The sequence below is a fragment of the Coturnix japonica genome, chromosome 5 (genome assembly GCF_001577835.2).
Source record: "Coturnix japonica isolate 7356 chromosome 5, Coturnix japonica 2.1, whole genome shotgun sequence".
Classification (NCBI taxonomy): Eukaryota; Metazoa; Chordata; class Aves; order Galliformes; family Phasianidae; genus Coturnix; species Coturnix japonica.
In genome coordinates, this window is record NC_029520.1 from 18,473,649 (window position 1) to 18,497,672 (window position 24,024).

Consider the following 24,024-nt stretch of genomic DNA (forward strand, 5'->3'; position numbering starts at 1 on the left):
ACAATATGAACTTTGTTTCATTTTCACTGATATGTAATCTTCAGCTGGCAAACACCTCAATACTGCTATCAGGCAAGTGTTTTGGAGCAATTGACCTGCTATCAGTGCTCTATCCTTTTTCGTCTTTCCAAGTCCTCCTTGCAGAGTTGAGTCGTGACCTCTTCAGCTTCACACAACTGTTGTCAAAAAGTCTATGGATTTCACACAGACAAGCTGTTATCTGACTGTGACAGAGCAGAAAATCTACTCAGGTATTAGTAATCCCCTGGCTAGCATTCAAACCACTGGACAAACTCTCCATGACAGCAGAAACACCACAGTTGCTCAATGAACCAGACAGCAAGAGGTGAACACAAACAATTTGCAACTGAGCTGAAAAATCTTTTGTCTTTTTGTGAATCATTAATATGGCTGCCTTTATAAAGACACACTTTTGGTCCTGTGGAATATCCTGAGTGACAGGAACAGATGTGCAGATATGTTTGCTTGTCTTCATCCACGCTGCGGGAAAACTGAGATCTCTGCAGAGTGTAGGTGTTGGGATCTTTCCAATTCCATGGAATCAGCAAACTTACTTCAAACTAAAATCTGAATGTCACCTTTTCACTAGGTATAGAATTACTGCATTTTGTTACACAGGTAGAAGTATGCTAAAACACCTTGAGATTAAATGTCCTTATTTACTTTACACATAGTATGTAATTGATTCATAATAGCTTACTGTTTGTAAAGCTGTTCAACTATTTTGCTTTCCTTTTTAAAGTATTTTCTCATAAAATTAATGAAATGAATTGAAGCAAACATCTTTGTGCAAGTTGGAAAATAAGACTGATACAAAGATATTTTATAATGTCATCAAGTAAATCTGAACATTAATCCTGTATCTCTTTAGCTGTCCATACAGACAGTTTCCCAGTGAAAATAACCAACACTGAAATTTCCATTTTAAAGCTCAGACATACATTATGTATACTACATGATTATAAAAACAAAGAAAAAAAATAAAAATATATTAATGGTGCATTACATTTTAATAATTTATGCCATTATTACCTCTTGAAAAAAGTACAAAATTTAATCCATAGAGTGGTTAGGATAAACATCGGTTAATATTAGGTCCTCAAGACTGGATCAGTAAAGAAAAAAAGAAGAAAAAAAAAGGTTTTTTTCTACCTGTATACTTGATTGCACACAATGACAAGTTAAATCTTCTCACCTTCCACACATTTGCTGATTCTATAGCCCTGGAACTCAAGAAGAATATTCTAGTACAGGAAAGAAAATATCTTTTCATATTCTGACACACACTATTCACAATAAAGTCATTACTCTGCAACCTTAGACCTTAGATGCATAAACAAATTAAAAAACACAGTGAATTTCCCTTTTGCATATGTTCAATTATTATTATTAACTCTAATTGTATTTCTGCTTTAAAATGATCACTAGGGACACCTTCCTCTTTTATCAGCAGTTCCAAAAGTAACTGAAAGCACTGCGAAGTTATTTGTGAGGCACTTGATATGCTTATATGCTTATCCTGTTGCTACAGGCAACAAGACTTTTCTTTTCTTTTTTTTTTTTTTTTTTTTTTTTTTTTATGGAGCTGGCTTTTAAATGGCTGTTAAACTTCACTTTTGCTTGCACACCAAGCTGTAGTCTGCTTTTTAAAATCTGATGTGCTTTCTAAAACAATCAGCTATTAGTAAAAAATACACGTCCAAAGGAATGTAGCAAAAACTACTTGATCCAAAAATAGGTGGCAAGAGAAATTCTGCATTTTTAGGTTTTCGCATGCTGCAGAAGAACAAGATGAAGCCTGGCCTGTTTTTTTGAGGCACTTCTCTTCATCTCAGCACATCTCTGTCAAAATATGGATGCCTAGTATTCAAGCTGAAATGTTTACTGGAACATCCGGATGATGTATGAAATTCTTATAACCTTAAAATGCACTTGACTGGACAAGAGGAATTCCTTTAGGATTCAGAGCAACAATTAGACTTTAGAATCATCTCATGAAAGGTTATAATTCTATATAAATCTCATTAGAGAATCTAATGACACAATAATAATGCTACTATAGACTACTAATTGTACTGATATTTATATAATTCAGATATTATCATTTTTGTTCAACTGTAAGATTCTCAAAAAATAAGAGACTGATCCAATATAAGATGAAAACCACATATCTAAAGGAAAAACTTGAAATAAACAGTATGCTCAATTTAAAAGGACCTTATTTCCAAAACTTTTCCACTCTTAAAATCACATTATAAACAATCTCACATTTGATTTTAAATATCTGAATTTTTCAAAGTGATAAGATTATCACTGGAGGCTGAATTTACAAGATTGCTTATTACAGAAAAGGAAAGAAAATCTTAGAGCTCAAGATTCAAATTATGTATAGGTTTGAAAAGAAATAACATGTTGTAATACAAGTAATCAATAGTACAGTTTTTGATTTATTATGTTTATTCCTCAACTACTGTCTGAAAAATACTGTGAAGGATAGAGATAAGAAATTAAGAATTTACTGGGCTTCAGGTAATCTATGTGATCATTCAATTTTCATTATTCAGCTTCCAAAGATTAACTTTGTAGCTATCACTTCAAAATGATTATCCATATTAGAATAAAAAACAGCAATCAAGACTGTTAAAACATCTCAAATTTCTAAAGCCTTTTATTAATCCTAAAGGGGTACAAGAATGTAATAAAAATGTATAAATAAGAATGCTCTTTTGTTTCAAATGGGATAGCAGATTATTAAAATCAGTCTGAGGTCCATCAGCTACATAAAATTATTAGTACCTAACTTATTCTGAGTTTGAGCATCAGTCCCAATTAGAGATGTGGAAAAGTTCTGGTTGTTTTGATAAATGTTTCTTTTAAGATCTAATGGCTAGTAAATTAAATATTAAGGTACAAATTAAGGTATAAGCAGCGCATCTGAATGTGATGATACAGTCAGAAGAACAACTCTGATAGGTCTGAACATCATTGTTAACCTACAGTCCACAGTTCAGTGAATGCTAAACTATGAGTACTACAACAGTGGTATGCTTTTCTTTAAAATTCCACCCTGTATTTTCCTCATTACAAAAAAAAATATCATTAAGTAAGCTGTGATTCTTTACCATCTCAGTGAATTAATCCGAAGTCTATGTGTTCTGGAAAATCCTAACTTATTGCTGTGTCTTTCTGCTTAAAAGGAAAACCAAAGTAGGCAGTGGAAATCACCCTAGAGAAGCAGATTTTTTGTAATTTTCATACAAATCTGGAGACGTGTGACAGGCATGTGACAGATGTTAATTAATAACAGTTAAGGCTAATGTATGTTGCCAGGGACACAGTGTAATACTTTGAAGATTAAAGGAGAACATTCTATCACTGAGGGGTTATAGTCAGTTTTCTGGATAGGTTGGAAAAACTCCAAACTATCAAAGTAAATTCAGAAACAGAAGAAATATAACTGAATACAAGCCTATCTTCTCTATGCTTTGTAATTTTGGATTAACTCCTCTTCAAACAATTGAACCCAAGTGATTATACTCTTTCTTATGCTAACTTCTGTATCCATGGTGAACTAATACACAGTGATGTTATGTCATAACATAAATCTACCAACCTTCTTCATCCTTTTCCTTAAAGAACAAATATAATATTAGTATCTTTTGAAGAAAGATTCTCTATCAGGGAATCTAGGAACAGAGCAAGGGGTAATAGTTGTAAATAAACAAGGATTAGGTTTAGATTAGATTTTTGAAAGAAATTTTACGTAAGAAATTTATTTATGTAGAGGGTGGTGATATTATGGAACAGGCTGCCCAGAAAAGCTGTGAATGCCCCATCCCTGGATCTATCCAAGGCCAGGCTAGATGGGTTCCTGGGTAGTCTAGTTTGGTGGGATGCGTCTCTGCCCATGGCAGGAAGGTTAGAATCATGTGGTCTTTAAGGTCCCTTTAACTCAAGGCACTATGGAATTCTATAAACTTCACCTTCACATGGATAAATTCATTTCTTCAATACAAGATTTGGTAACCTCTTTTAAGACTTTTCATCCTGTTCACAGTGAGTAGATCAGAAGATGATCCCCCCCGCCCTCACCAAACAAATAATCAAAAAACAGATCACAGACAGAATGTCAATGAAGTAAGAAATCTCTACCCATAAAAAAAATAAATAAAAGGAAAAATAAGCACCATAAGCAGAAAAACAATTGCACAAAATTGCCTCTTCCACAAGGTCTCAATCCAATGTGCAGTGAAACTGAAAATTCATTTTGGAGGGGTAAAACATTCTGGGTGGAATTTGTAGTTACAAGAAGATCTAGAATGGGAAGAACATACTGCAAAGATAAGCACTATAAGCCAGTAAGCTAATACAGACCATCTGGGACACAAGGACACAACCATCTGTCAGTTTTTTGGAGGGGAGGCAGAAAGGAGTGGGAAGAGAGCACCAGTCAATTGTTGGCTTAGGTACCTACACATAAAGCAGGTAAGATACAAGCAACAATTTTGATATGCATGTTGGGGTTCAATAAATAAGCTGTTCATAATCCATCTCATTACTGTGAAAAGTAATTTTATTTAGTGATTCCAGTGATATCTTTTATTACTTCAGGTTAATCTAGCAAATCAAAGGAAGACCTGTAAGTTTTCTTAAGTCCTTTTTTTCTTAACCTCAGCCACATTTGAACCAAAATGGTTTTTAAGCGAGCAGATAAAATCAAGATGGCATCAATGACACATTTTTATATGCATGTGTTCATGGAAAGCTTTAGTACAAATGAAGTACATCCCTGAGAATAATAGCACTTGTTGAAAAATAATCAAATTTCCATTTTAAAAAATCAGTATTTTGCAGAAATGCATTTTTGCAGGCAGAACTTTAGGCAGAAAAATGATAAATTAAGCACTATATGTTCCTGTAATGTTCATATATTGGCTTGATAAGATAAATATCAATCCCCAACAACCTCCCAGTTTTCAACTCTGACACAATAGTTAATATTTGAACTATATGCCCTGAGACAAATTTTGATGTATTCAAAAGAAATTCTTTAAAAAACAAGAACACTTTGTGTTCAAGGAATGTTTGGAAGCTGTGTTGAGGGACATGGTTTACTAAGAATTGCTAGCAAAAGGTGGATGGTTGGTCTAGATGATCTTGTAGGTCTTTTCCAATCATGGTAATTCTATGATTCTGTGATAAGGGCTTTCTAGTTCTTATCATAGAATCACTCGGAATCTTTTTATCCTAACATGAAACAGAAAGAAAACAATGCCAGTTTGGGAAGAATACCCACTGAAAAGATAATTTAAAGTTGCTCCTAACTTCAACAGGATGTTTTTGTATAAATGCATTACATGTGGAGAATCCTAAGAAAAAGATTGTGGGCCTACAAAATCTTAAATGTGGATCTTTCAATACTCTTACAACCTCTAAGACACTTTTCTTCTTTGGTAGTAGTTTCTGTCAGACAATATCAATACACAACCACTGAGAAACTTTATCAAATGTACAGACAGGTAGGTTTTTTTTCTGATATATATTATATTTATATATATATTTTTATGTGCCTCTCACTATTTTTAAGTCACAGTCCTTTACACATACACATTTTCATTGCTGAAGCTCTTTATTAGAATAAACTTATGCTTACATTTTCAAGAAGAGTTAGGAGAACATATTTACAATGCCTAATATTATGTAGTGAAGTTAGGAAACTAGTCTCCCTTGGATCGCTGCACAGTTCATAGTGATCAAGAGATATCTTCAGAGAACAAGTCAGACTACTTTCATCAGGCCCACAGTTACCTGCTAAAAGATCCTCTTTCTCCTCTGAGGTGTAGGGAACTACTCAGATACTAAATTAACATATTTATGAACTATAGGCTCTGACTTAAATCAAAGAACAGCAAACAACCCTTTTTTTCCTTCCACTTTGAAGTGTTCAAATTCCCACTCACAAGAGAAGCAGATGGGTACAAGAACTAGAAGCCAAGTGTCAAGAGAGACAGTACTGGAATAAGAAACACTCATCCATTCCAGCAGTATCAGGAGGTCACTTCTGAGTCATATTCCCAAGGTCAGCATTGATTAGCTATGACATGGAGGACAACTCCTTTAAATTCTCTGAATCTTAATTTTAGAGATCTCATTTTTGCTTTGTTTCTCCATCAGTATGGGGACAATTTTGTTTTCAGGGTATATCCATTTCTACAATACATACATGAAGGGATGGAAGTACACTTGGGTGGTGTTCAGGCTAATTGCTTAATAACTGTAAAGCACCTTCAGGACATGAAGTGCACATTAAGTACTGCAAGCTCTTATCTCTTTTTAAAATAAAGTTACTGGAGCTTGCAAAAGCAAAAATAACTCTACGTAATTAAACAACTCAGACCCCTGCTAACTCTGCACTCATACAAGCCTGTATGCCAGTCAGAATCCAGCTCACTCAGGTACAATCCTGCTGAGCTGTCCTCATTACAACGGGGCAAATAAACATGTTTTCTTTATGTTCTCTCAATAATTACATTTGCACTGCCTCACTGAGGATCTCCTGCTAGCAATGAAAAGCATGAAGTCTTTCAATGGGTCAATCTCTAGCTGTTTTATTTTCATTTCAAACATAGCAGACTTCTCTTTTTAACTTCTAAAGCAACAGCTAGTGCAGTTTCCCCTTTTAAGTCTGTTCAGTGACAATCAGCCAAATTTCATATTAGCTGCAAGCTCAGCAAGCAATTAATTTTACTTTACCAGTAAACACAGCATAAAATCCCTAAGACTTTTTTCCTGACTTCAGAAGAGTTTGGAATGTTCACAGAGTTGAACGCAAGGACACATTTATTTTGTCTCAGTATCTCAGTGTCTCTTGTATCAGCAGTACACTTGAGTTATACTATACAGTTCCTTCAGGAACTGATTTGCCATTGAAGATTAAGAATTGTCTCTTAAAATGAATTAAATAGATTCTTAACATGAGACATACAGGTTTAAAACAAGTTCCACTAGCTCCAGCTGTTTTCACTAACTAGTAGCTCTGAAAATCATAATAATATGATTATAATATGCCATAATATAGTAAGTTGTCAATATCTTCAAGCACACAAGCTACCTGGGTTGTTTTTCAAAGATTAAAATCTCAACAGGGGATTAAAGGGAAAAGATGCATTCATAACAGAGTAGGCTCATTTAATTTCTTTTTAGGTGACCATTTTTATACCCAAGAACAATGAATGTGACCATCTTTGCACAAGTGGAATAGGAAAAGAAAGTCCCAGGACAGCATATGAATAGTTTGAAACAATAAATTTAAGTGAAAACAGATAATAGATACACTTACTGAGCTCCCCGCTGGGATCTTCCCAGCACGTATCTCACAACTGAAGGAAGGTAAGTTCATTGCAAGGCAAAACACAAAATGAGGATTTTTGAGAGAATTTTCAAAGGAAGATAAGACAAACTGAATAGTAATGTTACTTCATTACTTCCTGTAAAAATCAGTGGGAGGGCCCAAGCAGTTCATTTAGGCAACAGCTAAACACTCAAATGAAATAAGCACAGTCTTTTAGCGTTGATTGCAGCCTATTTGAATCCTTATCTATTCGCTGTCTTCTCTCCACAGTTCCAGGAGCTGAGCCTCAGCTTAGATTCCAGAGATCACATATTAGAAGTGAGAAGACAAACACTGAGCACATTATCCAAAAGTATGGACAAATAAAGCTTCCTACAAGCATTAACCATTTAAGACTCATCTTGTACACTTACAACAGACAAAGCCTGGCTTTGATAAGGGACCTTCTCAAAGCAAAGTTTATATAAAGTAGTTATGCACAGAATAAAACACTTTTCCCCATGACACAAGGAGATGCAGATCACAAGGCATGGTAAGAACATCTCAGCCCACTGAGTCTCTGGCACTACATCAGCAAAAGAAGTTGCTACTATCACAGTCACCTTCCCAGTGACCTTGGGAAAAACTTAATGTTGGCTGGTACCAAAGGGATTAGTAAATGCGACATTTTTCCAACACAGCTTTCAATTACTTTGATGAGCAATTAAAATGCTAATTAAAAACAATTCAAAACTCAGTACTCAGAAGATTATGAAAAAAGTTCTTGCACACTCACTACAACTGGAAGCATCAAGGTCACAATGCAGCTGGAGTAGGACGGGACTAAAGAGAGGAGCAACATGATGTTTGGGATTTATTTAAGTGAATTACATCTTATTTAATACTTTAAGAAACACTAGTTTACTAGTTTACACACTTCCAGGTGTATGTAAATACTTGATTAAACCCGTTTATATAAACAGTGCCTTAGCAGAAATGGCAGAATTCCTTACCTACATGTGACTGTTCAACTGGAAAAGAGAAGAAACACACATACTTTATTGGCAGCTTGAAAAGTTCACCAGTCAAATTCTAAAACAATCCTGAAGTTACCAAGCTCACATCTCTCAGTTATCAAACCCACATTTCCAAATAGAGCACAACAATTTCTTGTTTTTATAACTTTCTGCTGAGATTCTCATAGCATTGTAATAAGTAGGCAGTTGGTAACGGAAGAAAAACCCTAAATACTGTGAGCCACAACAAAATTATACAAGGTAGTGGCCCTATCTTCATCACTACGTGCCAGTTAATATCTGTTCTGGAGGATGAAATGGTACACAGTGGAGGCTTAAAAGCACAAGAAATTGGTAAACTAAATTCATAAAAATTATTTTTCTAGTGTTCGTGCTGAAAATAGTAAGAACCACTGGTTCTAATTAAATATCCTGTGGGCTAAAATACATCAAAGTGTAGGAAAGGAAAAAAAAAAAAGAAAAGAAAAAAAGAAAACAAACAAACAAAAAGTTATTAATTTCTATCCATCAGATGTTGGTGGTATGGCAGTAGAAGTTGAACCTTCCCACCAATATTCCATTCCAATTGGTTGCTGTGTGACAGAGGGCAGCAAAGGAACAGCCTGACATGGAAGTGCTTGTGAAACAAATGTGTGTCACTGAATTCCTCCATGAGAAAAAAAAAAAATAGCACTCATTGATTGATATTCATCAACATTTGTTGAATGTTTACAATCAAACAGTACAATTCTGACATCATGGGTCAACATAATAAAATAGGAAGCATTACTTTCAGAACAGCCCAATGAGAAAGAGTTTTCTGAACCCCTCTTTTTTTCTGGCTCATACCTTGCTTTGCGATGTCTTTTTAGTGACAAGACTTTTAGTGACAACTGTGAATTAGCTAGGGGGATGACTGGTGGGTGTCACAGTGCCAAGGCACTTATGCTTATGATTGTAAAGATAATCAGAAATGGGACAAGCAGTCTTTTTTTCAGGCTCGAAGGAGCTGAGCACTGCAAAAGGCAATAATGCTTGTTCATGGCAAAGGCACCACTACCTGCTGGCTTACTGTTGGGCCAAGTATGTCAAGCTTAGAGAAGAAGAGAAAAAAAAAATAAAAATAAAACAAGAAAACTTGAAAAGCAGGGGATAAAAGGTCCCCACTAGACTAAGTACACTAAGGAAAGGAACTCCCAAAGAAAAGAAACCTCTGGCAGAAAAATCTCTAAGAGCCTCCCGAGACCTGCTTGCTGTCACAGTGCAAAACTTCCTGTCTTTGACCCATCCCCCACAGTGACCAAATGAGTTCTTGCAATCAACAGGCATGCGACAAACAACACTGGACCCATGAAAATTAGAACAAGTGAACAAGTTACTCCTAAATGATCTAAAGGTGTCCTTTTTTTTTTTTTTTTCCCAATTTTTTTTCTTTCCAATTTAAACTATTATTTTACAAAATAGTCTGAAAATTGAAATCAGAATCATGATATTATACTTTCCGCTTCATATCTCACGAAGCTCACTAAGGCTTTTTCTGATAGACAGACAGATCTCCAGGGTTGGACATGACTGCTGTTGAGAGGAGCTGATTATGCTCAGGAATTGAATGAACCTGTTCTCTCCACTGGAAACTGCCAGGTGAAATTTGATTCACTAAACTGTAATTACCAAGACTGGATTTTGGCCAAGAAATTGTGAATATTAACACTTATCATCAAATAAGATATTGACCAAATTAACTTTTCAAAGAAGCATTACAATAACCATAACATTAATTTTATTTGGATGTGGTTTCTGGAAGAAAATGTGTGTATTGTAATATTATTAAAAATATTTTACATAGTGCTGAAATGTTGAAAGTAGTATTAACTAAAAGGAAGTGTGGCTGTAATCGTTTAGGAAAAAAATAAAAAATCCCTAAGATGTTAGCTTTCTTCTCTCTTATTTCATTGTAAATCCCTTTAAATCAACTAATCCAGTTTCATGTCTCCAGTATCATTTATATTTCCTCATTTCCCAGCAGGTTCTGTCTGTTGAAGATTTTTTCCTTAGAAGAGTGTCAGAGTATTCTCACCTCCTTTCTATGCCATAAATCCCTGTAATGTCATCTATGAAGTGTTGTGGTACCCCCTAGTAAGTTAGATTATATTTCCTAATAGACACACAATGTAAGTAGTTTTACCCTAATTCAAAAGAATCAAGTAGAATTACAGCATTACAATATTTAAGAAAAGCATGTTGACATGAGCAACATGTGACTTTCTAACTGCAGTGTCAACACTTGATGAAAAGTATGGAAGAAAGTCACTGAAGGAACTAACTAGCATTCTTTTTTTTCTTTTTTTTTTAATCTATCCTGATGTTATATATTAAGGAATGATATTATATAAATGTCAGCAATCATTTGGTGTATTTGTAAGAATACTGAATACACATCACTTAATACTAAAGACTGAACAGACCCAGCTCTTACAGTAGCCCTATCTCTTACAAACCAAGTTAAAAAAAAAAAGGAACTCTTAACTATAGCTTTCATCAGTACAAAACCTAAAATACAGCAATAAGCAATTTGTTTCCACACAGTTGATGGCAGTACTCCCCCCTAATGCTTAGACACTTTGTTACCTACAGTTTATTTAGATTTCCATTAAATAAAAATAGTAAGATATTTGTTTTGAGATGAATAGTTGGTTTATATATATATATTTCTTTTTTAATCACTTCAAGTTTACAGAATATATTTCTGGAACAGACATAGACTACCCCAATAGAATAGTGCAGATGTACTACAAACTATATTTCATGATGAGATTGTATTTGCTGTGACAATCCAGAGTAAAGTTCAGGAAAAGATGCTAGTGAACTATAGAAGTCTGATACTCACATCTGAGATTGACAGTTACTTGGATTACTGCTACCTATTTGGGGGGGGGGATGGAGGGAAGAGGGGCCTTTCTTTTCCTCTCTTACTTAATACTATCAACATTCAAGAAGCTCTGATGAGATATCAACTATTGAAAAAAGAGTTTAGGACAGTAGGAGAGGAGCTACTGCAGAAGTCATGACCTATTCGCTTCCTGAGACAGAGGAAGAGATAAAAAATATTTGGAGGTGGAAAGCAGCAAAGAAGCAAGCATGGGAGCATGGCTTCAGTAAATCAGCTTTCCTGATTTCTTTTTCATATACAACCATAAGTCTGGAAAATAACATAGACATTTCTATCTGGTGAGATTTATGACACTCCAGCTGATTGCTATTCTCATTCAAGGAATATTATTTGAGAGTTCTTTTCCTCTTCTTTGTGTATTTTTTTTTTTTTTTTACATTGTGCTCTTCTATTAACTTTTTTTTTCCCCAAGCATTTTCTTTTTCTTCCTCTTCTAACATTCACTTCAATGTTGTTCTGTTTCTTCTTCTATTTGTCTATCATAGGGCTTTTTAACTTTTTTTTTTCAACTGGGATCTGAGCACCAGGCTGTGGTTTTACAGCCAAAATATTTTGGTAACAGTGTAATAGACAGATGGCAGAGTCTGAAATGTTCTGGTAATGGTGGCCATTTACTAGCAGTCAGTGCACGGAGGAAACAATAGATTACCAAAACCTTCTCCCACAAACTTCTCAAAGTATGTTTTCACAAATCATGTTTTTTTCCTGTTTTGGTTATTTTGTTATTGTTGTTAAAAGTTGTTCTGTTTTACAGGTTGTAGGCCAAATATGCATTTATGCTGCTTTATCACAGCTTCCCCTCAAGTGGAAAAGGAACACAGAAAACTAGCATGTCTGCTTTTAGCTTTGAGGAGAAAAATAAAAAACAGGCAAAGCTCAATGGCTGACAGATTTGGATGTTAACCTTCCAGACACATTGTCAGCAGGAGCCACCACTGCTACAGAGGCTTAGAGGAGAGCATAGCAAGTTGCTTTTCTTCATATTCTCATTCTCCTCAATATTCATTTTCCTCAAAAATTTGGAACTATAAATACCAACAAAAAATGAGAAAAAGACACATGGTACCACCATATGGAGAGTAGGTGGAAATATTAAAATGAAGACATTAGTTTATGATGTGTATTTCCTCACTACACCTCCCAGATGCACTCTTCGATCTTTTCACTCTAATGTTTCTATGAAGTCACCCACAATTTGCTTTGGTTTTGGTTTTGTTTTGTTTGTTATTTTTTTGTATTTTCCAGTGTATAAATGAAGCCTCCAGTTTGCTAATGGATAATACAGTTGTACCAGAAGTTACATGCTGACCCATATTTCATAACTTAAAGTGAATCTACACCTCTATTATTTCTTCAGTGGGATTTAACTATGGGGAAGAGAAAGAGAAGCAGGCAACTCATTTGCACAATAGACTTTGCTTCTGGCTCTTATAGAATTTCCCAAGCCAAAAATAATAATAATTTTTTTAAAAAGATCCATTTTATTCTAATTGGCATGGACGGTAATCATCTGCGAGCTGTGACACAGTTACTTAAGAACTACACATAGCAGGTTTTGAAACTTCATTTTGCAATGAGATTTTGCCACCTGCTTAAACCTTTTCCCAACATAGTACAATGTAAGGAACAGTACAGCAGAATCAGGGAAAATGGAAGAAAGCAAAGCAAACCAAGGAAAAGAAGGAAAGGATTAATACCAAGCCTTCTGTTTGAGCCAGTTGTTTCATCTTTCAAGACTCGGCAGCATGCAAACATCCAGCTAAAAATATTATTGAGGGCTCACAATCACTTCTTTGAGTTAGCATAGGTCCTACAATCTCACGGAAGACAAAGGAACTCCTCCCTCTGCATTCCTGTAGAAAGCTCAGTTCTCATCTAATCCAGATTCACAGTTTCAATGTGGAAAAATCTCAACAGTATCTAAATAACAATATCACACTGCCACATAATGTCCCCTCTACAAACTGAAGGTCTTTACAACTCCAAACATAGGTCCACTCTACCCAGAACTCATGCTCTTGGTGTTATTATTTCTATATTAAGCACATTTAGATTTTAAGAATAGTCTTTGATAGATTATAATATTGACAGCTGTTCAGTTGACACCTGAAAATCATCTCTATTCACTTTTCACACCTTAAGATCTACCAAGTGCCCTTTAGCTTTTGAATATGTAAATTTGAGATTTTTTCTAAAAAGCAATTTTCCTTAATTTTAGATTACCAAAATTCTATTCAGTGTCAGGAGTAAAAAGTGCAAAACGGGCTCCAAATGCAAATTAAATCTAAGACATACATCTTTAATATTACTCTTAATCAAAACAGGAATCCAATTGACCTTTCAAAAGTCTGAATTTATGGGGCTCCTGCACCATTTTTACACCTTTCACGTCAATCTGTGGTTGCATTGGGGTGATTTTACTGATATCTCCTTTCCCTGGTTTACCTTTGAATGTCATGTTACCTTTTTCTGTAAAACTACTGATTTTTCTCAAAAGGCATCTGATGGTGCCCTATTGACCTATATTTCTTATCTTGCCTCCACAGAAGAAGACGAATAATTTATCATTTTGCGTTTAACACCATTTTGCCTTCCATCTCTGAAAACTGTGATATGACTGATAACCTGCTATGGCTTAGGTTAGTTTTCCAAGAGGTTTATGGATGTGTTACACGCTTTAGCATCAGCAGAATTGAAAAAAGCCACTTCTCTTTTCAATTCATCTCAGTCTACCAAATCAGACATTTATCATATATCAGATAAAATAGATCTAGCAGATTAAGTAAATAGTGAACTGATAAGTCAGTCTAGCTCTAGTACTTTTATTAGATGTATAGTAAGTATACATTAATATATATTTAGCAAGGGGAAGAAAAAGATGCAGAATGTAGAAGAAAAGTATCAAGTACAGCATTTTGACAAGCAAGCTTATTCTCAGTGTGACAAAGGAATACAATTCTGTAGATTTACTCCATATGAAATACAAACTCAGCAGTTCAAATAAATCTCCATAGCCCAGAATACATATTCTTGCACCTTATCACTGATAGGTCCCCTATAGTGGAGGGGCAGTCTTGTAAACACTTCTACAAAATGTAATTCTATTGGTTTCTCCTCTTCAAGAGTGATCTTCTCTACCACTTACCTACTTCTCTCACACTCCAACCTACACTACTGGTAAAAGAACTGGGTACTTCCTCAGTCATTTTTTTATATCTATATTTAATCAAGAACACTTAAAGAACTGCATATGTAGACAATGTATATGAGAAAGTGAAAAACCTAGCAGCTGGAAATCAGAACAAGAGTTAACTTCATCACCACATTCATCATTCACAAGGTAACAGTTCTTAGTTATCTACTCAAAAATAACAAGCAATGCACAGACCAGCCATGCTCCAAGCAGTGAAAAACAAATAACTGAAGCAAATAAATTGCTCATTTTCAATGGTTCATTTAATGTCATTAGTTGAAAATTGTTTTCTAAAAATAGTAGATATTTATGGCTGATGATGGAAATCAAAGAAATGGGAATATATCAAATGAAAACGAAAGACTGTGTTCCTAATTAACAACACAGGTAACTAATTGTTTAACCATTCTGACCTGATAAGGACTATATTCCAACTGACCAGACTCACCAAGTCTGAAATCATCTGAAAAAATGATTTCATACCTAACAGCAAAAAGGAAAACAGACCAGCAAGCAACAGCTTTTACACAGCATGTCAGAAGTTCTGAGGTTTACAGCCATCTATTGTGATGTTTCAAAGAGTTCAAAAGCGATGGATGAGTTTCAACTCTGTTGTGGTCCATACTGTGTTATTTTGAGCAAAACGGCTTTGCCATTCCTTAGACCACACATAAAATATAGCTAAAGAAAAGAGTTGTAGCTCTAAATCTTCTGTTAGTTCTACCTGTTGTTTTACTGAGCTCTAAAGTAAAACAAATGCATGTTGGATCAAAAAAACTCCTTCTGGAAAAGCTTCACTATTTTTTATTTTTGTCACTACTGGTCAGTTTCTGAAAAGATATATCTCAGCAGATATCTGATGGCATTTCTGACCTATTTCTCTCCTGTCCTGTTTTCAAAGAAAAAACTGCTTCAAAGGAAGTTATTCCATAGCATGATGGAATTACCAGCTACACCAAAGGGTAATTCCTCATTTTGAACATAAAATGCAATATTATAGAAATAAAAATCAGCTTGCATTTTATTTATAGTCTATACTGTACCATAAAAAGAGAATTAAAGATCAATCATAATGGTTCTAGGTTAGTTCAGACAGAAGCCAAAAGCTAGTCTCATAAGGACGAGCACAAGTGGTGAGCAGTCCAATCTCATACTTCTGCTGTTGTCTTTCCAATATCTAGCGATTCGCACACAGTTTTAAGATACTTCTAGTTATCAAATATTTAATTAAGGAAAACAGAATTTAATTTCTTTTGATTTACTATGATGTACTAATCCGATATGTTACGGGAATTACTAGTATAATGTCACAATCCTGCTACTGCGTTGTAACAATCATCTTAGAGTCTATCATTTCAAATATAAATTCAACCTTACTTTTCCCTTGGGAACAATTTTATCTTTACCTACACCAGAATTAATCTACCATTTTATTATGCCACTACTGAACTTAATAAGATACTTCTCCAAATCTTCAGTGATGGTAATTAACTTTACAGCCATCAGCAACCATTTTTACCTTGTATGGTGACAATAACGAAAAGATAGTAGTAAATACCCAAAAGGTTATTTACAGGAAAAACTCACCTGTATGGAAGCCTTTGGTCTGCTGGGAACTGCTGAGGCAACCTCCACCAAAAAAGCAATCTCCAATAGATGCTGCCATAGTGGTGGTCAGCCCTTAAACGAGGTCTAGAGGAGGTGGAGTCAAGCTCCACCCTTTCCGGGAGCACAGATAAATTACTCTCATTTGTGCTCCCATAGCTGACCCAACACTTGCCTCAGCTGATTAATCAGAGGTTCAGGCTGTGATTACCAGTTTCCCATACATACCTCAACATTTGCACCTTGATACTTATGTTGGATAGCACAAGACCTTGCACAAAAATATTTGGAACTCCACAGATGATTTTAGGAACTGATAGTAGTTCCTGTTCTGTGTTTCTCATGTGTTGATTATTGATTGGACCCACTCAAGGATTTTTCTTCTTAACCTCTTTCCCTGCTTGAACACTTTCCTTGAATACTTTAGCAAAAGCCTCTAGGGGACAGAAATAAATTAACTCTAAAATTAACCAGGATACTCTTCCATCAAACAACTCAATGTTTGTACAGCACAATTACAGGAGTTAGATTGATTTCCAAAATAATTTATCCACAAGGCCTCTTCTTTTGAATACAGTTTTTGATAATTTGCCCCATGCAGTCTCCAAATTTTGCACCTCACAGCCTTCTACTTGCACCTTGTCAGTAAGGAGCAAGAGAACACAAACCACACTTCTTGGTTATGTGAGGTGTAGCACAGCTATATCATCCTTCTGAGTTCTTGTATGAATTTTGTCTGGTCCTGGTCTATTCATTTAATCTGCTAGTTGCACACCCTCTACTCTTGACAATGTTTAGACCTCTGAAATGACATTTCAGAGCATTCACCTAATACAAGCCCTCAAAAACTGTCTTTAACGGCAGAAGACCAAGCAATGATACTGAATATGCTTCCCTCAGTAACACCATTTTTAGATTGCTTTATTTTACACTGAGCAGCTCATGTCCTGAAACACAGCCATAAGGACAGTATGTCAGTAATTGTTTCTCTTTTCAGCTTCACTCACCAGAATTCTCCCATTATGTTTTTTTTATAAACTTTGCTACTAACAAAACCAGAAATATATTGCATAGATGTTCAGTCTCAGCTAATTTTCATGGATGGGACCATTATATATATATATATAAAAATTAAAATGGTCTGTGTAATTTTGATAATATTTTAGGTTATTTATTTTATAAATGAAAAATACATGGAGTTATTAACACTGAATATATCTGCAAATGTATGAGTTTCATATATCTGTTATCCAGAACTTTAAAAAGCCAATCTCAAGAGAGACCTCAAACACCTGCAGTACCATAACAATTTTAACTTTGTTCTAATTTATAGCAACATGGGGCATGAAATATAAACACTGATCTTTTCCAATTTAATCTAAAAATGTGGCAGATGCTGAACTGATATTCCAACATGCATCGAATAGCCTGTTGTTCTTCAAAGGATTGATAAAAGTGCAGATTCATTGTACACCCAATCCTTTGTAAAACTAAAAATTTCCATAGTAGCTTAAGAGTAATGGATCATTACTAGAACTGGAAAAGTAGCTTTGAGAGAACACAAGCAAACACTGGAATTCAAGTATTTACAGGAACAAAATAATTCTCAGTAAGTAAGCTCCCAATTACAACACAGATTCTCTGAAGTGCATTGGATGTCAGACGCATAATCCACTTTGATCTTTACTTCTTCCGTCCTTCACTTATTGGAGTCTCTTGACATGCAAGGTATGTATCTCATGCATCACTAAAAACTGACACCTTCTTGTATAAACACATTTTGCTAAGAATCACAGTTTAACTTCTCCTACCCAAAGGCAAGAAAAAAAAAACTTTATATTCATCCAAAATATAACTGAAATTGTTGCTATTGTTTATCAGTGTCCTGGAGCCAGAATCTGTACTAAACATTGAAAACTAAAATCTGATCTAAGAGAACAGACTATAAATTTCACATTTGGGGAAAGAAGGAAATCAAGAAACAGAGAGAAGCATAATTTAACAAGTCAGATGACTAAATCAATGCCTAAAATAGTTCTACTGAAAGCAAAGTGATTATTTCAAGCAAGGGTGAATTCAGGCCAGAAATATCAGTTATTGCATTGCATTAGCAAACAGCTTTAGAACAGGGAAAATTGCTTGGATCCATATCAGGGGATAGAAATGAAGTTGATGGCTCTAAAGGCTACTGCCTCACCTTTCTGTGAGGGATATATTATGCCTGCAACATCCCTGCTGGAGTGATTCCCATTACCTGTATGAATAAACAAAGCAAGGAAAAGGACAAAGTGTACTATAAAGAGATAAAGTGATTGATAGAATTAAGAAAAACAGGGGCAAAAAAGTACTGGGAACTACTAGCTAGAGCCAGCAGATCAGAGAATTGCCCAGGCAAACACATTTTCCCTCTCTAGGATGTGTTGAGAAACACAAGTTGCCACATTCAGCTTTCTGACTCGAAAATCTGTAAGGCAGTTCTAAGACAATTCAAAACTCTTCAGCAAGGAGCGTGAGAAACACCTTGTAGTCAATAATCCACTATAAGAAAACTGAGAACAATATGTACTAATTTAAATACGTGGCTTCATGAACATCTAGAAAATATTTTTCAAAGTAAGTCACAAAAGCAAAAAAAAGCAGTAAGGTCCACTTTGCTATAACGTCACAGTATGTCCAGTAGTTATTACACTGTTGCTTATGTGTAAATAAAGTTAGACTGCACAGTAGGGATTTATATATCGAATAAAACCCACACAAGTGTTACATTATGAGAAATGTGATTTTCATTATCAGGGACCCTATAAAACAAACTACACATAAGATAAATACAGACTCTAATCTGACACTTCTGCAAGCACAAAACTTACATGTGATGTAATTATCTGAGTGGATAAAATCTCAAAGTATTACATACCTAGAGGAAGGGTGACAATAGTCACAAATTTGTACGCTTAGTGAAACCAAATAAGATCTAATTAATTTGTACATGTATGTCTTCAATTAAGAATCCAAGAGTACTAAAAACATATAATTTTTTTATCATAAATGTGAAACTTCAAGGAGACTTGGAGTCATAAAAGAATAAAATCATAAAAGAACAGACCTGTTTCTAGTAACTCGTATTATATCTAGGAGAAGTGGGCAGGAAGAAGTTTTAAGTAGCATTAAAAGTATTCAACTTCTTTTAGAAGTGAAAGTTCTTCAAATGTCTTCTTTGACTGCAACAGAAGAAAAAAAAATAGAAAGAAAAAACAACAATTTAAAAATAAAATAATTAGCAATGGAAATATTGCCTGTTTTCTAGACCTACTGTACCCTTATTCTGCATAATGTACGCTGAATTTTCAAACTCAGTGTGAAACATACTAATAATAAATATATGTAAAATGCAAATCATAACAACTATCTATAATGTGTTGATAAAATGCAGGTAGTGAGCATAAAATTAGCTTCGTAGATATTTGAGTGCGCAAGTATCATCCTCTAGTGCATGGAATGGAGAATAGTATATGCATCTGTAGCAACATACTTGAAACAAATAATTGTGAACACATACATCTTGCCGCAGCTCAGTTCTGCTTTTACTGAAGCCTTCCCTGGACAGTACCTTTAAGAACTCTGTAATAACAAATCATATGAACTTCATTGCATTCAGCACATAATGTTATGCTATAGTTGAGGAAATAAAGGCACACAAATACTTTTAAATTCAGACATTAATTTAGACACAACATTAAAAATTTAAGTGTCTTATGCTTAAAGTCACACAGAAATGCAGCAGTATAGATTTATTAAATATCAGCTCTGTAACTCTGCACTTATGTCATCATGTCATAACAGAGCCAGTAGCCTGCTCCTCCGAATTGGTCCTGGTCATATGCTGTGACCTAACACGGTGTGAAATTCCAGTGGAGGCGTGAGGACAAACTTATAACTGCAACATCTAACCTCCCGAATCAGTTTTCTCAACTAACATCTATTAGATTTCTTACAAGCAGACTCAGCTAATCATTCTCTTCTGCATGTTCATGCTACGGAGGCCACTCAGCACAGGCATGGGTATGGCTGAATGAATTCTCCACTGATCACATGAAGGCTTTCAGTACTTAAAGCAGGATTGTCTTCTGGCCACATACATGGAACTGGGACAAGAAAGGAATAATTTACATGACTGGGAATTTCACGTAACTGTATTTATGCTCTTCCACTTTGGGGCAAATTAATGTGTTCTGGTTCAGGATGAAGAAGAAAACAAATCATTATAGCTGGTATTATGAATATACCATAGGAGTTTACCCTAAAAATACACATTGCTTATTTGGTGTCTAAAGCAGAAGAATAAGTCAACATTAATGGTTTTTACTGATTGAATTATAAAGAGCTTATGGGGAATTCTTAGCTAAAAATTACTGTGCCAAACTCCAAATTTCTAACCATATTTTAACTGCTTGATTGTGTAATTGAAGAAGATAAAATCAGTCTTGAAATGAGGTATAAATATTCAGCTGGGTTACTAGTTACTATTCAATGTTAATTACATATTAAAAGTGAAGAGTTATTTACGACTATTAGGGATGATATTTATTTATAACGTATAACCGGGCTTTCATACAGAAGGCTGTTTTATATATTCTGCATGACTGAGAAGGAGGAATGTTACCAAATGTTCCCAGATTCCAGTTGGTAACAGTGCAACTGTGACCAACACTGAACACTGCTAAGGAAAAGTATGTATGAAATGCCTCCAACACATTCCCATTGCTGAATTTCACAAATAGATGCATGAAACAATTCAACAAATTCATGCCGCCATTGGTCAATACATGTCTTTTCCACTATGTTAACTTCACAAATTACTTAGGTTTAGTGAAAACGTAACTGCTGAGTTTAATTGCTACCAAACATTCATTCTGACCACTGTTGGGCATAATTAATGAATGGATAAATTCCATCAGAGAACAGAGAAGAGTGTAAAAACTGCAAAAAACAACAGATGAAAATATTTGAGAGCATATGTCCAATGCCATTTTCAAGGGTACTGCATAAAAGCCATGAATGCATAGTAATTCGGAAGCAGAAAAATTTTAGCAAGAAAACATATTGGCACAATTTACATTTAATATATTTGTAAGTTGGCAAGAATGGCACACATTGCTAAGTTACTATACACCCATTCAAGATCAAATAACTCATAATAAATTTAGAACAAATGCTGATTGACAAAAAATAGCCATTTAGGCTTATTTAATTCATGATGGGAAATGATTTAAGCTATAACTTGAATCATTTCAGACTTATTCAGGTCAACACTTTTGAACTTTGCAAAACTAATCAGTGGTCTGACAAAAGGTGATTTAAAATCTCAGTTTCTTTTATGTCATAAACCTCACAATTTAGAACTAAACTGTTCTCATCTTCTACCACCTCTCAGTTAGTTAAGCATGTTTCTCCTTTTGCATACACTTATTCCTATAAACTATATAATCTTGAAAGAACGGATGCTGTTATTTAAGAATTTCCTATCTCAGAGAAGACAGAAGCTTCCCTTTTCTTTAACATAGGTATTTTTGCACTTAAATTCTAGGTGTGTCTTACATCACACCTCTACCTCTGTTTTTCACTGTCAGGATGGGTTAATGACTCGGTCAAAGGGCAAAGCACTCCATTTTTTAGTTCCATAAATGTTACTAAAATAGTAGCCAGATTTAGTTTTGCTAAGGTTATTCCAAAAGGGCAGGTGAAAGTTCATTCTCTGTCTCTTCTTTTGACTCATTCTGCTGGTTGTGTGAGCAACATAACCCCTGACACTACATCACTGTGAAATCTCCTCAGTAAACCTCTAACCTCTCTTTTTTCTGTAGAGGCAAAAGGACTATAATGGGATAGCTGAGACAGCACTCTTTTCTCATGACGAAAGCAAGAACTCAAACCCTGCAGCTTGCAATATAGAGGGGAAAAATATTATGCAACCAAATCCATCATAACATAAGCAGATTAGGAATGCTGGCAGACAAGCTAACTCAAAATCCTTGCTGGATATCTCATTGCCCATGGGAGTTTTAAGTCTGAGCAGAAAAAGTTGCCAACCTCCTAGTCTCTAGTACTTACATCAGTAATCGACTTCCACTCATACAGATTAGAAGGTTTTCGCTAATAACAGTTTAAACCTCCCTGCAGAATCAAAGTCTCTGAACTATTACGTGGAGAATGCATTTACTCCATGCATTCTCTTCTTCATGTTTAAATGAAAAATTCCATTTACTTATGTTTTTTCCCCTATAACTCCATACATGGAATCACAAAAGATTTCAGTGTCATTTGCAAACTGCAGAAAAGGAGCAAGAGGATCTCCAAATGACATGTTGTGAATTTACAGAAGGAAGTATGATAAACGTAACCTGTGTGTCTAGTTAAGAGACCAGTTTTGAAAAGGTGTTACATATGCAATTTCCATTAGGAATGGTTCCAAGTTTGAGCGTTCAGACTCAGCAGCCAAACTCAGCAGAAAAGGAGCAAGAGGATCTCCAAATGACATGTTGTGAATTTACAGAAGGAAGTATGATAAACGTAACCTGTGTGTCTAGTTAAGAGACCAGTTTTGAAAAGGTGTTACATATGCAATTTCCATTAGGAATGGTTGCAAGTTTGAGCGTTCAGACTCAGCAGCCAAACTTGAAGATGTTTAAAAGAAAGGTCACATAAATATCAATAGAAGTATGCCAACCAATTTGCTGAACTTGATAGAGCTGGGTTAATGCAGCTATCTATTATATGCATCACTAACAACAGGTAGGGTATGAGTACAAGTGTCATCCATGACACCTTTAAAATTTACCCTCTTAAAATCAGAGTTTTGACTCAAAGCATGTTCCACGAAGTGCTCCATGAACACTGCTGTTCACTTTGAAAGATGTAAAATGTGCAAAGCATTACTACTAAAACAGTTTTGTACTTGGGCCATCTTCCTGGTTGTTGTTTTTTTTGGATTATGAATGCTGGCTGGAGGGAGAAACCATTACCCTAGTACTAACTATATAAAACTTACCACAGCCATAATATACAAATTATTGCATTAACAATATCATGGATCAAAGCAATTTACAGCTGTCACTCAACAGACATCCAAATTCAGGTACAAGCAGAGATAAATTTAATTCTGACCCGGATCCCATTATCCCTAAATCCAAAGGTAGGCTGAGCACCACAGTTGACCACCAAAACACCTATAGTTCAGTACTGACCTTAAAATGCTGTGAATTAGGTCAAAACGTGAGGGTTTGGTTATTTGCTTCCCTTTAAATTTGTGCACATTTTATTTAGCAAGAGAGATCCAAAACCTCCACCTCATTTGAATTAAATTTCTATGGGGACAGTAAGAACTTACAAAGCCACTCAGACAGACAGGTCCCTTGATTTATTTATTTCTTTTTTCCCCAAGTTGAATTAAGTATCTAAACACTGATACAGAACAGGATGATTTGTATTCTTTCATATCCTCTTGAAGGTTATGATTTTCCTTTCTTTTGTTTTTTTCCTAAAATACAAAGACGGTCATTACATCCTTGACAAAGGAGCACTTTTCCCAAACACATGTATATGTTAGAGAGACTTCAGAAACACAAACAGACAAAAGTAGACTGAATTTCTATCTTTAGAATGGTGGGTAAGATTAAAGCCACCATAATTAAGGATGAGTTAGGCAGGATAAATTATTCTGCTTTGTCCTGTCTGGGGTATAAACTAACAATTCAGTAATTAATTCCTGGTTATTACCATGTTTTTAAGAGTTGCTGTTGAAGAATATTCTGTCTCAAAATGTATGCATAGATAAGAATTAGTAAATCTCCTAAGTTTTTGTATGATAAGATGTTTGTACCATGATACTAACACGTTTCTTTCACCAGATCTT

At 35.0% G+C, this 24,024-nt stretch overlaps 1 protein-coding gene across 9 annotated transcripts in view; it reads right to left on the minus strand.

Annotated features, from left to right (window-relative positions):
- Positions 1-24,024, minus strand: part of LRRC4C (leucine rich repeat containing 4C) — a 413,560-nt gene that overhangs the window by 259,114 nt on the left and 130,422 nt on the right. For 8 of the 9 annotated variants that reach the window (XM_032444957.1, XM_032444951.1, XM_015864561.2 and 5 more), the window contains one exon: positions 19,219-19,333. The exons of the other annotated variant lie outside the window; for it this stretch is intronic. The gene's annotated coding sequence lies outside the window, so the exon portion shown is untranslated. The remainder of the gene's footprint in view (positions 1-19,218; positions 19,334-24,024) is intronic. 9 annotated transcript variants of the gene reach the window in all.